This window comes from Cucurbita maxima, unplaced genomic scaffold, assembly GCF_002738345.1.
Source record: "Cucurbita maxima cultivar Rimu unplaced genomic scaffold, Cmax_1.0 Cma_Scf00092, whole genome shotgun sequence".
Classification (NCBI taxonomy): Eukaryota; Viridiplantae; Streptophyta; class Magnoliopsida; order Cucurbitales; family Cucurbitaceae; genus Cucurbita; species Cucurbita maxima.
Genome location: NW_019272108.1, coordinates 237,577 through 255,359, shown reverse-complemented (window position 1 = coordinate 255,359; position 17,783 = coordinate 237,577). Strand labels below are relative to the sequence as shown.

Here is a 17,783-nt window from a genome sequence, read left to right as displayed (position 1 = left end):
TTTGACTATAAAACCAAATTGTACAATATTTGCCACGCTTGGCTGCCTAAATGAATGTAACTAATCAATATATCCGGAAACTTCAAATATAATATTATAGTAAATCATATTAATTTGTTGTTCTTGTGTGTATTTTTTCTTTTTTTAAAATTTGATATGGGGTATTAGTTTTAATGAATTATAATATTAAGATTTGTTAAGGTAATTGAACCTATACACTACTTATTTATTAATTTCTTCCACTTTGATCGAAATTATTTGAAGATGTCCCCGCAATGTGGTATAGATAGGATGAGTTTATGTCTATCTTGTTCGCTTGGTTCAGGCGGCCTTCCCTTATCTTCTCTGACGTTGAGAATATTTCTTGTTTGAGAAATGAGTGCACCCGAATGCCCAACTCTAGATATTTTACAAAAAGAGGAAACAGATAGTAGACATAATTTTCCTCATTTATGGAAAAACCCGGGTACTTTTATAAAAAATAAACTAAACTCAAATGTGGTAAGAATACAAAAAGTAATTAACTTCTTTTTTTTTCCATCCCTTTTTAAATTTAAAATCTCATTAGCCTTTAATCTTACATTACATGTCTCTGTTGTTTCGGCCAAAAGGGGTTCGTTTTCAATCTTGACGCAACCTGGTCGCGTTATTTTTATTTTCTTTTCTATTTACCATTGAAATATCAATTAAATTTATAGCCACCCAATAAAAATAATTTATTTTACAAGCTTGCTGGAATCAACATGATTAGCGTCACGGTCTTACATAGGTCGCGTCATGGTTTTTGTTTATTAGTCTCTCAAATGGTCTGATGGGCGCCACTCGCATGTTGCCTTCTTGTATATCGTGTAGGTCAAAACCTACTCTCTTAGATATGATATTCTCTATGAGAGACGTCACAAAGCGGTGAACAAAATATTTTTTAGAAGGGTGTGAAAACCTCTGAAACAAGCGTTTTAAAACCTTGAGAGAAAACCCCAAAGAAAAAAATATCTAACGGGGAATTTGACATTTTAATCAAAAGTACATAATTTATAACAATTTAGCTATGTTATACTAAATTATAGTACTTATGGAAATTGTTTTCGGGTAAAATATCAACAAAACTAATTAATTTCTATTCGGATCATAATCTAAATGTGAATGAGATTATACTCTCGACGATATTAGAGATTCAAATCGCTCTATACTACACGTTCTTGAACTCATTTTTATTCCACATTAACGTGATAGCAACCCTATTACAAAGGCTTGATGGAGCTTCCAAAAGCAAAAGGGTAATAAACTAGTTTACATACAAAAATGACGTGACGTCTAATGGCTCTAAACTGCAAACTCGTCGGGAAGGAGGTCAGCTCATAAGTGCAAGTGTACACCATTATCAAGCAATTGCTTAGAGTATTCTAAGATGTCGAACATATAGTACTTGTACACAATTAGATATCATTTTTGGTAAAAAGCTTATCAAATTGCAACAAAAATAGTCATAGAATTATTTCTAGGGTTTCTTCTTCCCTGCGACCATCCTAATCAATATCGAAGGTTGTTCTCCTTTCATAGGTGTTTATGGATGAGTTGGTTGTTGAAATTCAGGCGTAGAGCTCGACTTTCAAGCTCTAACTTCAAATCTGGTGGATGTGAAATGAACTCAATTTATTTTGACGCATACTAAACAAACGAGATGTCGTATTTTGGGTCAAAATATTATTTAGATACATAACCGTTCGTAGATAAGGTATGAGCTACACTAAGCGCAATTTATTAGATACGGTATGAATTAAGATCACAAAGTTCGATAGTTAAATTTCTTACTCTTGACATGTTGAACTAAAATAAAGAAAATTTAGAGACCTATTAGACATTCTACCAAGTTTATGGACAAGTAGATATAAAGTTGAAAGTTTGTGAGGGACTAAACGTATAATTTAGATAAATTTAAATGTCCAATAAGCTTTCTTTATACTACATCTCTCTTATATAACATTTCTTTTTTGAAGCTTGATATGATTAGCATAAATGAATTATAAACGCTACCGACGTAAGTTATGATATTAAGAATTGTTAACTTATATTGGTCGTGATTGACAATAAAAACAACTATATGAGATGCAATATGACATTCGAAGGATTTTGGGTCTAGAGTAAAAGTAAAGGCGAGCCTTAGGACTTGGCTGAGAGTAGAGGCAAGTCGGTTAAAATTTCTATCAAGTGAACATATACTCATTTTTGCTACATGTGTCATTGAACAAAGCTTAGTTTCTACATAAGTTATGTTCGGTTAGCAAAGAAGTTTAAATTGCTCTATACAATAACTAATAATGTGTTGGAAAAGTAAATTTTTTTTAATTAAAAAAATCCGTTATCAAACATGGTTCTATTTAAATTGCCCTCCTTTGTGACAAGAATACAAAACACCGAAACCTACCCTTGTCATCAGCTTTAACGTTAAAGGCCTGTAACATTACACTCAAGAATATATGTTACAGTTATCGACGGATGATTAACGATCGCTCTTATTGGTTGTTTTTGTAAATAACTAAACTACTAATAATAATAAATAAAACAATAGATAAGTAAGCACGCAATATTTTGTCACCCATTCCAATACAACAGATCATGGGAGCCATTAACAATTAAAACTAATTTTGCAAGTATAAAAGTGAATCAAACCAAGCACAAGTATTCTCATACTTCAAAATGAATTCATTTCCAACTTTTGCCCTTTCTCTCTTAATTTCATTGTTCTTCGCTTACCAACTCAATACCGTCGAAGGATCAATATGGCAAAACCCAAGGATTTTCGTCAAGATAACAAATGCTCTAAAAGCTAACAATCAGCTCACTTTTCACTGCAAATCTTGCGATGTTGAACGAGGTAATGTTAAAGGAAAGACTCAAGCGAAAACCAAGTAAGAGAGTTGTAATGCCCGATAATCAAGAAGGTCCGGAGATTCTTTCCTAGATGTACTCTCCGATTCTCCTTCATCATCTTTTTGCACTTTCTTTGTGGGCGGAAATGGAACTAGGGTTAGCTTCAAGCTACTTCTGACTAAATCCCATAGAATCTCTTCCCGTTGGAACCAATGAAGCAAATGATTGACCCATCATATCATCCGAAGAAACGGTTTCGTGAGGCTAATCAAACAACGGCAGATAATTCGAGAAAAGGGAAGGGAATAGAGGTTCCGAGGAAGGTTCAGTCGCTTCTCTTTCTTCTCATCACCCAGCTCTTTTTCTTTTCTTATTATTTATTGATTTGGGAGTCCACAAGCTGGCACCGTCGGACAGCTACGAGTTCAGCTTTCGTCCAAATTTATGACAATCAACATTGTTTTACTGTTCCTTCCAATGGCCTGACTCATTTCATTACTTCGATATCTACATAGATAAGAGAGATAGAAACAATTGCGTAAATACTCTATGTTCGTGGTACGTGAGGGAGCAAAATATCTGTCTGTTCAACTATAAAACCAAGAATTATCAAATTTGCTATGAGTGGTTAGGTAACTGAAAAGTTAAATTTTAATATTGAAATAAATAAATGTTCTTAACATGTTTTTTTTCTTTTTTTGAAGCTTGATATGATAAATGAATTATAAATGCTACCGACAAAAGTTATAATATTAAGAATTGTAAACTTATTTTGGTCGTGATTGACAATCAAAACAACTATATGAGATGCAATATGACATTCGAAAGGCGAGCCTTAGGACTTGGCTGAGAGTAGAGGCAAGTCGGTTAGAATTTCTATCAAGTGAACATATACTCGTACTCGCTACATGTCATTGAACAAAGCTTAGTTTCTGCATAAGTTATGTTCGGTTAAAGAAGAAGAACCTTGCCTAACCTCTAATGAAGTCGCATAGTCAAGTAAAAAAGGTTTTTCATTTCTTTATTTTTTTCAACTTTGGGAGAAATTAATAGAAAACGTTCGGTTTATTTAAGGAAAAGATAATACAAAGATTGTGATATAAAAGACACCTTACAATGTGTCAATAATATAAACATTTTTATTAAGAAATGACATATTAGAGGAGAGAAATACCAACATACCATATTAAGCCATTTTGCAATCTATCATACATGAAAAAATAACAATTTAAACCTTTAATATTTAAAAAGAAAACTGAGAAGCAAGAAACTTGATATTGTTGTTCTTAAGATTTCTGATTAATTTTGAATTAGAAAGAATAAAAAACGAGAATCGTGTTCAAATAGTTATCAAATGGTTCGGTTTTTTAATAAAAAATCAAGAACCATCTCAAATGAATCTTATTTAGCTTAGCTAAATTTCTTAAAGGCAATTTGGTTTAAGGTTTTGTTTACTGTGCTCGAAATCAAATAACTATGTTTGGTGTTGCATGAAAAATATTATCAGAAAATAGTGAACCTCACATATTCATGATACGTAAATGTACGACTTAGGGACTAGTAAAGAGTTAACCAATTTATCTTAGGATCATGTTCAAAATTCTGATGGATAAATCTGATATGAGAAGTCGAATAAATATGATCTGAGGAGTCGAGTGATGAGATATGAAGACAAGATAAAAGCCTAGTTGAACTAGGTCATGAGAAGATATGACAATTAGACTATTTGAAGGACACTTACACAACCTTAACATAAAATTAATTTCCATCTTATACTTTTTACGTTTTTTATTTAAAATTTTAGAGAATAATAACCCATAATTATTTTCAAACATATATTTTCCACTAAATAAAATAATTAATTTCATTTTTATTATAAACAATAAATGAGAATGCGTCATCAAATGGGTACATAATTGCCCTTGTTTATGATAAGTGTTAAGGATATTTAGTAATAAATTATAGTTTACCATATATATTATATTTGATATTTTATTATAAGGCAAATATCTAATATTTGGCTTATTATCATAGATATCTTTCCATTTATTGTTATTTCCATTTATTACTATTTCCATATCCTTGTAATTTATTTGATTATTAATAAGATAACTTTCACACCATTTAGGTGTGGTGGATTAATCAAACATTCACAATAAGAATATAAAATATTGAAACCCACCCTGGTTCCTTAGCTTTAGAAGATAAAAGTTCATAACATTACACTCAATCATATATAAGACGGATGGTTAACGATACGAGTTATTTTTGTAAATAAATATAATACTAATAACAATAAATAAAACAATTTGATAAGTAAGCATGTAATATTTGGTCACCCACCCTAATATAACACATCGGGTGCCATTGAACATTAAAACTAATTTTGCAAGTATAAAAGTGAAACAACAAATATTCGAATACTTACAAAACGAATTCATTTTCAACACTTGCATTGTCCCTTATAATGTCATTCTTCTTTGCTACACTATTTAATATCATCAATGGATCAATCTTCCAAGACCCACATTGTATGATATTTTCTACATATGGCTGCCTAAATCAATATAAGGAATCGATATATCCATGAATTGGAAGGTTCGGTTATGATATTAAAATAAATGTGTATTCTTTTTCAATCTTGAAAATTTGATATGGTGTATTAGTTTTAAGAAATTATAATATTAAGATTCGATTAGGTATGTGAAAGCATACAATACTTATGCTAAGTCTTAAAAAAAAAGATAGGATGATAAAATAGTTTTTAAAAAAGAGAAAAGCAAGAATACAAAGCAAAATTAACTTTTTCTTTTATATAGTTTTAAAATTTAAACAATTCATTAGCTTTTAATCTTGGTTACTTGTCTTTGTTATTTAGACGAAAATGGGGTTAAATTTCAACGCAGGGGCAATCTCGACTAATATCCTTATTTTTTTCTAATCTATTTACTATTGAATGATGAATTTAATTTATAGTCACCTAATTAAAATAATTTATTTTATAAGCTTGTTCAAATGGACATGACTAGTGTCACGTCTTACATTTGTCGCGTCATGACATTTGTTTATTATGACTCTAAAGTGGTTCGATGGGCGACACTCTAAATAGTCATGAAATTGTACTATCGGCGATATCAAAGGTTCAAATTGCTCTATACTACACGTACTCGAACTCATTTTTATTTCATATGAAGGAGATAGCACATTTGCTTGATGAAGCATATGTGACAAAAGGAGAAAGATAAGAAAATTGTGAAATTATTTCATCGCTTGTTGCAGCAACAAAGCATGAGTGGAGAAGAAAACATTCCTTCATTTTACTCGGTTCTTTTGCAGAACTCATAACAAACTTGAACATTGTCACATTTCATCAGACAAACAAATTCACTCATTCGTGCATATAACCCAACATTTCAATTAGATATTTATTCGAGTAAAAAAGACTATACTAAAAAAAATTATTATCAAATGAGAGAATTGATATATCGAACTGAGAGAAGCGACGAGCAAGATAGTAAGGACAAAGAGAATGAAATGTCATAGCTGAGGAAGAAAATGAAACAATGAACTTTTTTTTTTTTTTTTTTTTTTTTTGCTGACGTGGGTTTGAAATGGTATATATACATAACATACTTCTACATTTGTAATTCAAAAGTTTATAGAACAATTAACCAATAATGTTTGACTTCCAAGCCTATAGTTTTTTATTAAAAAAAACTGGTTATCAAATATGGTTCTATTTTTATTTTCAACAATAAATAAGAGCGTATTACCAAACAAGTCCATAATTGCACTCTTTATGACAAGAATACAAATATCAAAACATTAAAGTTAAAGGACTGATGGTTACTGATCATTACACTCAAGAATATGGGTTCCATTTATCGACGGATGGATACCGATCGCTCTTAAGAGTTGTTTTTGTAAATAATAATAAATAAAACAATCCATAAGTAAGCACATAATATTTGGTCAACCATCTTAATATAACAAATGGATCCAAAGAACAGATGGATCCAAGCTGGTTGACAATTAAAAGCAATCTTGCCAGTATAAAATTGAAACAAACCAAGTACAATTATTCTCATATTTACCAAATGAATTCATTTTCAACACTTGTGTTATTTCTCCTAATGTTGTTGTTCTTCACTACCCTATTTACTACCATCGATGGATCAATCTCCAAAGACCCACCAATGATATTCAATATAACAAATGTTCTAAAAAGTCACAATCAGCTCACTGTTCACTGCAAATTTAGCGATGATGACTTGAGAATCCACCAGCTCCCACCTTTGGGCGGCTACGCCTTCACTTTTTGACCAAACTTCTAGGGCTCAACACAGTTTTACTGTACCTTCGAGTGGCCTAGTTTTTCGCATTACTTTGATATCTACCAGGATAAACGAGATAGAACCAAATGCAACAATACTCTGTGTTTGTGGATTGTGGGAGAGCAAGGTATCTGTATGTTCGACTATAAAACCAAATTGTATGATATTTGCCACACTTGGCTGCCAAAATAAATATAACTAATCAATATATCCATAAAATGGAAATTTCAATTACAATATCATAATAAATGGATATTAATATGTTGTTTTTGTGTGTGTTTTTTTTCTTTATTTAAAATTTGATATGGTGTATTAGTTTTAATGAATTATAATATTAAGATTTGTTAAGGTATTTGAACCTATACCCTACTTATTTATTAATTTCTTCTACTTTGATCGAAATTATTTGAAGATGTCTCCGTAATGTGGTAAAGATTGACTGGGTTAAAGTCCCTCTCGTTTGCTTCGTTAAGGTATTTTTTTTAAGAGTTATGCGTTCGCTTCGTTAAGGTGTTTTTTTTAAGAGTTATACGTTCGCTTCATTAAAATGTTTTTCAAAAAGAGAAAACACATAGTAGATATAATTTTCCTCATTTATGGAAAATCTCCCATACTTTTTTCAAACATAAACCAAACTCAATTACAAAAGAAAATTAACTTTCTCTTTTTAACAAGTTTTTAAATTTAAAAATTCATTAGCCTGTAATCATTAGGCTCTCTTGTTTGGACCAAAAGGGTTTGGTTTTCAATCTTGGACCAAATATAAAAGAGTATTCTTATTTTTATTTGCTTATCTATTTGTATTGAAGTATCAATTAAATTTATAGCCACCCAATCAAAATTTACGGCTCTCAAGTGGTCCAATGAGCCAACCTCGCATGTTGCTTTCTTGTTTATCGTGTAGGTCACAACCTACTCTCTTAGATATGACATTCTCTCTGAAAGATCCCACATCGAATGGAGAGGTGAGAAAAACATTTTCATAAGGGTGTGAAAACCCCTGGTACATGCATTTTAAAACCTTGAGTGGGAGTCCCGAAGTGAAAGCCCAAAAAAGATAATATCCACTTGGTAAATTGACATTTTAATCAAAAGTACCTACTTTATAATAATTCAGCTATGTTATATTAAATTATACAACCTGTGCAAATTCCTTTCTAGTATAAGATCAACAAAACAAATTAATTTCAACGATCATAATTTAAATAGTCATGAGATTGTACTCTCGACGATATCAGAGGTTCAAATCGCTCTATACTGCATGTTCTTGAACTCATTTTTATTCCATATTAATGTGATAGCAGCTCTATTACAAAGAATCGATGGAGCTTAGAAGCAAAAGGGTAATAAACTAGTTTACATACAAAAATGACATGAAGTCTAATACCTCCAAACAGCAAACTCCTTGGGAAGGAGGTCATCTCGTAAGTGCAAATATAAACCATCATCAAGTAATTATTTAGTGTATTCTAAGATGTCAAACGTATAGTACTTGTATACAATTAGATACGATCATTTTGGTAAAAAGTTTATCAAATTGCAACAGAAATAGCCATCGAATTATTTCTAGGGTTTCTTCTTCCTTACGACCATACTTATCAAAATCGAAGGTTGTTATCCTTCCATAGGTGTTTATGGATGAGTTGGTTCTGAAATTCAGGCGAAGAGCTTGACTTTCAAGCTCTAACTTCAAATCTGGTGGATGTGAAATGAACTCAATTTATTTGGACTCATACTAAACAAACGAGCTTTCACATTTTGGGTCAAAATATTATTTAGATACATAACCCTTTGTAGATAAGGTATGAGCTACCTTACGCGTAATTTAAAAGATACGGTATGAATTAAGATAACAAAATTCGATTGTTCGATTTCTTACTCCTAAAATGTTGAACTAAAATAATCAAAATTTCTTATTTTCAAACATATATTTTCCACTAAATAAAATAATTAATTCCATTTTTATTATAAACAATAAATGAGAATGCGTCATCAAATGGGTCCATAATTGCCTTCATTTATGATAAGAATATAAAATATTGAAACCCGCCCTTGTTCATTAGCTTTAAAAGCTAAAAGTTCATAACATTACACTCAATAATATGTAAGACAGATGGTTAATGATACGAGTTGTTTTTGTGAATAAATATAATACTAATAACAATGAATAAAACAATTCGATAAGTAAGCACGTAATATTTTGTCACCCACCCCAATATAATAGATCGTGTGTCGTCGAACATTAAAACTAATTTTGCAAGTATAAAAGTGAAACAACAAGTATTCGAATATTTACAAAATGAATTCATTTTCAACACTTGCATTGTCCCTTCTAATGACATTCTTCTTTGCTACACTATTTAATATCATCAATGGATCAATCTTCCAAGACCCACATTGTATGATATTTTCTACATATGGCTACCTAAATCAATATAAGGAATCCATATATCCATGAATTGGAAGGTTCGGTTATGATATTAAAATAAATGTGTATTCTTTTCAATCTTGAAAATTTGATATGGTGTATTAGTTTTAAGAAATTATAATATTAAGATTCGATTAGGTATGTGAAAGCATACAATACTTATGCTAAGTCTTTAAAAAAGAAGATAGGATGTTAAAATAGTTTTTAAAAAAGAGAAAAGCAAGAATACAAAACGAAATTAACCTTTTCTTTTGTATAGTTTTAAAATTTAAACAATTCATTCGCATCTTAAGTTACTTGTCTTTGTTATTTAGACAAAAATGGGTTAAATTTGAACGTAGGAGCAATCTTGACTAATATCCTTATTTTTTTCTAATCTATTTACTATTGAAGGATGAATTTAATTTATAGTCACCAAATCAAAATAATTTATTTTATAAGCTTGTTCAAATCGACATGATTAGTGTCATGTCTTACATCTGTCGCGTCATGACATTTGTTTATTGCAACTCTAAAGTGGTTCGATGGGCGACACTCACATGTTGTCTTCGTGTATGTCGTGGGTCAGAACCTACTCTCTTAGCTGTGACATTCTCTCTGGGAGATTTCACATCGGTTGGAGAGGGGAACGAATTATAAAAGGGTAGAAATTTCTCCATAGTAGACCCGTTTTAAAACCTAAAGAAGACAATATTTATTGAAAAATTTTACCTTTTAATCAAAAGTACATACTTTATATCAATTGACTTCCATTATATTAAGTTATACTACTTATGTAAATACCTTTCTAATACAATACCAACAAAAAATAATAATAAATAAATAAATAAATAAAAAATCAATTAATTTCAACATCATCATAATTTAAATAGTCATGAAATTGTACTATCATAATTTAAATAGTCATGAAATTGTACTATTGGCGATATCAGAGGTTCAAATTGCTCTATACTACACGTACTCGAACTCATTTTTATTTCATATGAAGGAGATAACACCTTTGCTTGATGAAGCATAAGTGACAAAAGGGGAAAGATAAGAAAATTGTGTAATTATTTCATGGCTTGTTGCAACAACAAAGCATGAGTGGAGAAAAAAACATTTCTTCATTTTGCTCGACTCTTCTGCAAAACTCATCACAAACTTGAACATCGTCACAGTTCATCAGACAAACAAATTCACTCATTCGTGCATATAACCCAACATTTCAATCATATATTTATTCGAGTAAAAAAGACTATGCTACAAAAAATTATTATCAAATGAGAGAATGATATATCGAATCGAGAGAAGCGACGAGCAAGATAGTAAGGACCAAGAGAATGAAATGTCATAGCTAAGGAAGAAACTGAAACAATGACAATGTTTTTTTGCTGACGTGAGTTTGAAATGGTATATATACATAACATACTTTTGCATTTTTAATTCAAAAGTTTATAGAACAATAACCAATAATGTTTGAGTTCCAAGCCTTTAGTTTATTATTAAAAAAAAACTTGTTATCAAATATGATTCTATTTTTATTTTCAACAATAAATAAGAGCGCATCACCAAACAAGTTCATAATTGCACTCTTTATGACAAGAATACAAAATATTCAAACCATCCCTTGTTCATCAGCTTTAAAGTTAAAGGACCGTAACATTACACTCAAGAATATGAGTTCCATTTATCGACGGATGGTCTCTTAGGAGTTGTTTTGGTAAATAACAAAAATACTAATAATAACAAATAAATAAGCAGGTAATATTTGGTCAACCATCTTAATATAACAGATGGATCCAAGCTGGTTGACAATTAAAACTAAGCTTGCAAGTATAAAAGTGAAACGAACCAAGGACAAGTATTCTCATATTTACAAAATGAATTCATTTTCAACACTTGCGTTCTCTCTCCTAATGTCGTTGTTCTTCACTACCCTATTTACTACCATCGACGGATCAATCTTCAAAGACCCACCGATGACAGTCAATATAACAAATGTTCTAAAAAGTCACAATCAGCTCACTGTTCACTACAAATCTAGCGATGATGACTTGGGAATCCACTAGCTCCCACCTTTAGGCGGCTACGCCTTCACTTTTCGACCAAACGTTTGGGGCTCAACACAGTTTTACTGTACCTTCGAGTGGCCTACCTTTTGGCATTACTTTGATATCTACAAGGATAATAGAGATAGACCCAAATGCAACAATACTTTGTGTTTGTGAATTGTGGGAGAGCAAGGTATCTGTATGTTCAACTATAAAACGAAATTGTATGATATTTGCCACACTTGGCTGCCAAAATAAATATAACTAATCAATATATCCGATAATTAGAAAGTTCAATTATAATATCATAATAAATGGATATTAATATGTTGTTTTTGTGTATGTTTTTTTTCTTTATTTAAAATTTGATATGGTGTATTAGTTTTAAAGAATTATAATATTAAGTTTTGTTAAGGTATTTGAACCTATACCCTACTTATTTATTAATTTCTTCTACTTTGATCGAAATTATTTGAAGATGTCTACGTAATGTGGTGAAGATTGGCTGAGTTAAAGTCCCTCTCGTTCACTTCGTTCAGGTGTTCTTCTATTATAATCTCCAATGTTGAGAATTGTTTCTGCTTGAGAAATGAGCATGCACTTGAATGCATAACTCTTAAAAAAAATACGGACAATAAGATGTTTTTCAAAAAGAGAAAACACATAGTAAATATAATTTTCCTCATTTAGGGAAAATCTCTCATACTTTTTTCAAACATAAACCAAACTCAAATACAAAAGGAAATTAACTTTCTCTTTTTAAAAAATTTTTAAATTTAAAAATTCATTAACATGTAATCATTAGGCTCTCTTGTTTGGACCAAATCTAGAAGAGTATTCTTATTTGGTTATCTATTTGTATTGAAGTATCAATTAAATTTATAGTCACCCAATCAAAATTTACGGCTCTCAAGTGGTCCGATGGGCCCAACTCGCATGTTGCTTTCTTGTCTATCGTGTAGGTCACAACCTACTCTCTTAGATATGACATCTCTCTAAGAGATCCCACATTAAATGGAGAGGTGAGCAAAATATTTTCATAAGGGTGTGAAAACCCCTGGTACATGCATTTTAAAACCTTGAGTGGGAGTCCCGAAGGGAAAGCCCAAAAAAGAAAATATCCACTTGGTAAATTGACTTTTTAATCAAAAGTACCTATTTTATAATAATTCAGCTATGTTATATTAAATTATACAACCTGTGCAAATTCCTTTCTAGTATAAGATCAACAAAAAAAATTAATTTCAACCTGATCATAATTTAAATAGTCATGAGATTGTACTCTCGACGATATCAGAGGTTCAAATCGCTCTATACTGCACGTTTTTGAACTCATTTTTATTCTATATTAATGTGATAGCAGCTCTGTTACAAAGACTCGATGGAGCTTACAAGCAAAAGGGTAATACTAGTTTACATAAAAACTGACATGAAGTCTAATGCCTCCAAACTGCAAACTCCTCGGAGAGGAGGTCATCTCATAAGTGCAAATATAAACCATCATCAAGTAATTATTTAGTGTATTCTAAGATGTCGAACGTATAATACTTTTATACAATTAGATACGATCATTTTGGTAAAAACTTTATCAAATTGCAACAAAAATAGCCATAGAATTATTTCTAGGGTTTCTTCTTCCTTACGACCATACTTATCAAAATCGAAGGTTGTTATCCTTTCATAGGTGTTTATGGATGAGTTGGTTCTGAAATTCAGGCGAACTCGACTTTCAAGCTTTAACTTCAAATCTGGAGGATGTGAAATGAACTCAATTTATTTGGACCCATTTTAAACAAACGAGCTTTCACATTTTGGGTCAAAATATTATTTAGATACATAACCCTTTGTAGATAAGGTATGAGCTACCCTAGGCGTAATTTAAAAGATATGGTATGAATTAAGATTACAAAATTCGATAGTTCGATTTCTTACTCCTGAAATGTTGAACTAAAATAATCAAAATTTAGAGATCTATTAGACACTGTGTCAGGGTCTAAACGTATAATTTAAACGTCCAATAAGCTTTTAATCTTACATGATCTTACACGCTCTTTATATGGTATGTTCTTACTACATCTCCCTTGTATAGCATTTAAATGCTCAATAAGAAATATTATTAATTTTATTTTAATTTATACATTTTTTTAATAGGATAAGTAATTGTAAACAAGTTTCTTCATAGAGGAAAATGGGATCATTTTCGAAACTGGTTACAAAAAATTTATAATATCTCACTACTAGTCTACGCTATATAAGTCTCATCTCTTTGGAAGAATACCTTTCTAGCTTTTAAATATAACATTTTGAACTAAAAACTATGAAAAACTGAACATCATGGGCTATATATTTTGTTGTACAATTTTTTAACTCCCACCTGCAATTTTTATTTCTCTCCCCTTCCATCTTTTGGTTTTTGTCCATTTCATTTCACAACTTCTTTCCCTCCTCGATATCAAAATTATTTTTTCATATTTTTAATCTACTTCTATATTACTAATTATCGTCTTTTAGAAGGTTAGAGAGATGAAGATGAGCAGAGCAACAGTGACTTGAAGGAAGAGGTTTTAGAGATTTTGTACAAGGAGCCCCCAAAGATTCAAAGTTCAATTGGAATTGGTTGCGGTATTTTAGATTCTTGACGTTCCAGTATGGATTTACAGTCACTCCCTCAAATACTGTTCTCTATTTATGATTGTTTTGAATTTTAAAGTGGTTTTGGCTGAAGATGTAGAAGTGCATTTTGAATTTTAAAGTGGTTTGGTACAAGAAGATGTAGAAGTATAGAGATACTTTGATTCTAAGTTTAATCTTCATTTGAATGATGTGAATTTTGTTATTATGGTTTGAAGTGAGATTTGAGAATCTCTTTCTAGTTTGGAAGAACTTTGATTTTTGAATTTGAACTTATATAACAAATTTCTCTATATTTAATGATTATACATACATCTAAATGTCTAATGTGAAATTTGGAGAACACTCAAGTTTAGATTTCACTTTTTTTTTTTCTTTATAATCATTTTTTTTTTTTTGGTAGGATTCTAAGGCTAAATTGAGTCAAAATTTTCCATTTTCTACTATGGATTTGAGTGGTTATAAGTAATAGTAAAATCTTGTTTTTTTTTTTTTTTGTTCAATTATCTTATAAAATGTTGTTTTAATATGTCAGCTGAAAAGTTTGTAAGAGTATACTCCACGAGCAAAGATGATAGAAGACTTACAATACAAAGCTTTGATATGATAACGACTCTCATTCATTGAACAACAGTGCAGATAGTGGAGAATACTTTATCTTGTATCATTGGAATAACCCTTTATTTTAAGAAATTATTGAATACATTAGTTTGTAACCTAAATAGATTTTAAAATTTCAATTATGAATTGAAGTCATGACATTTAGTAATATGTATTTAATGTGTGTTTAGTTAAAGATGAATACTTGGATTAAATTTTATTACAACATAATTAATTCAATGATATTTAAATATTAAAATAAATTTTGACGACCAAAAAAAGTAATAAATTCTAGGTAAATGCTATAATAATAATTATAATTATTATAAATGATTAAATAACTTTATTATAGCATAATATTAAAACTATAAATGTTATATTATAGCGTTAAAAAATGCAATTATAAGCTAAAGATAACACAAAATTTTAGTTATGTTAAACATATAATAGGATTAATAAAACGCTATAAAATGATTATATAACAATGTATAAAAGCTATAACTTCATACTTTATTATAGCATTTATTATAGCTACAAAAAAACGCTATAAAATGTCCCGGACTTTTAATCACATGGGCTGTCACGACGTACGAAAAGCGCTTTAAAAAGTCTATGATATCATTTTTCGTAAGCTATTGCATTCATTGTTTCTTGTAATGCGACATAAATTATGATATTAAGAATTGTCAACTTATTTTGGTCATGATTGGTAATCAAAACAACTATACGAGATGCGGCATTGCTTTCGAAGAATTTTGGCCTAGAATAAAGGTAAGGTCGAGCATTAGGACTTAGCCTAGAGTAGAGGCAAGTATGATTGAATAGAATTTAGTCACTGCATAAGTTATGTTGGGTTAACGAAGAATAACCGTGTCAAAGGTCTAAAATAGCCACAATATTTAACGTACCATTTATTTTTCCTAACTTGGAGAGAAACTATTTGAAAACGTTCGGTTTATTTAAGGAAAGGATAATACAAAGATATGATATAAATGATATTTTACAATGTGTCATATCAGGCAATAATATAAACATTTTCAACTAATAAATGACATATCAGAGGAGGGAAATACGAACATACCATGTAGACTATACGTTACCCTCTTTTATGACAAGAATACAAAATATCAAAACTCACCCTTGTTCATCAGCTTTAAAGTTAAAGGACCATAACATTACACTCAAGAATATGTGTTACAGTTATTATTGATATTTATTCCGTAAAGATTGTTAGTGTGGCTTATATTCTAAAACTCATGGTTTGTAAACAAAAACATATTTTGTTTTTAATAAAGTTATTATTGATGTTTATTTAGTAAAGATTGTTATTGAATAAAGTGAATGTTACGATCATTCATCTAAATCCAATAAACTAAGAATACTCTGGCTATAGTATGATTACTTGAACTATATGTAGAGATATTAGAGTGATCAAGTTCAAGTATATAGTCAAAATGATCTATAGTACATGAATAACGTTGAGTATCTTATTCTGGGGACACTATGGATGCGACCCACTTTTGTATATGATATAAACAATGTGATCACTAAATTGTAAGTGTGGAGACATGTGAGAGGGGGCGTCCTATGCAATGAGTATTGCATAAGATCGAACCATGAAGAAAACCACTCTCACTTTATAATGTCGTTTACTGTTGAAACTGATGTTTTCATTCAATGACCTAGGTAACTTGATCTTAATCCTGAGCTAACTATGAATTTCTGTTTATTCGAAATTATCCTTAGATTTGCATGGGTGAGAGTGGCCCGAGTTTGCCGACTCAATAAGCCTCCTCTTTCAGGGGTAAGACTGGGTGAATAGCTAGAGACATAGAGTGTAAAATGTAATTCACTACTACCCGCTTTTAGGGATAGTAGAGAGGTTGTTCTAAAGTATTGACTCCAAGTCTGGAACAAGGGGTCTCACCCTCTCATTGGCTCGAGAGGGATTCGGTTTGGTGGTTGGACCACAAACCAATTGTTCATTAGAGGATCAATGGGACTCAAGGAACAAGAAGTAACTTTAGGGGTAAAATGGTAAATTGACCTAGCTCTAGTTCCGAACAACCTGTGAAGGATCGACTTACTAATCGTGGTATATCAAATGGACATAAATATATCTATAGTGAGGGGAGTGCAACTACTAGGCTATAGTGGAATGTCCTAGTAGTTAACGAATGTTGGTTAACAAGGTTAACGAGTTTAACCGGTTAATCTTGGATCATTGGAGCCCATGATCTATTGGTCCATTAGGTCCCTCTACTAGCTCATATCGGACTAAAAAATAGAACAGTGTGACAGTGAGTTCGAAGTGTTCGAATTCAAATTAGGGAATACATGCTAAATATATACGATATATTTAACCACATTTTGTTTTAATTATGAATTAAAAAAAAAGAGAGAATTGAAGATATTTAAATAAAATTTAAATATTTTAATTGTGAATAGTGATTCATAATCATATGTGCCGGAATTGATTGGGATTGGCATTTTATTTAATGTTAAATATTAATTAAATTGTTTATTTAATCATTTAATATTATTTTGATTTGAAATTAATTATTTAAATTAATTTTTGACTTGAGTAAAAATCCATGTTTGAGTGTCAATATATGGTTTAACCAAACTTATCCATGTTTGAGTGTCAATATATGGTTTAACCAAACTTGCATGTTTGCCCCATAATCCAACAAACCAACAAATTTGAGTGGAATTTTAAGTGTCAAATTTGGTTAACTCAAACTTGCATGGTTGCCATGTAATCCCACAAATTTGAGTGTCAAAATTTGGTAATCTCAAATTTGCATGAACATGCAAATATAACTATAAATAGAGTGATCAAGGTACATGTAAACTTGGTTGAACAATTTTGAGAAAATCTCTCAA

The 17,783-nt window shown here is 30.6% G+C and overlaps 1 long non-coding RNA gene across 1 annotated transcript in view; it reads left to right on the top strand.

The window, feature by feature from the left end:
* The window catches only part of LOC111472925, a 39,991-nt gene extending 25,067 nt beyond the window's left edge, over positions 1 to 14,924 (top strand). The window contains exon 3 of the long non-coding RNA XR_002715511.1: positions 14,833 to 14,924. This is a non-coding gene — a long non-coding RNA (uncharacterized LOC111472925). The remainder of the gene's footprint in view (positions 1 to 14,832) is intronic.
* The last annotated feature ends 2,859 nt before the right edge of the window (positions 14,925 to 17,783 follow it).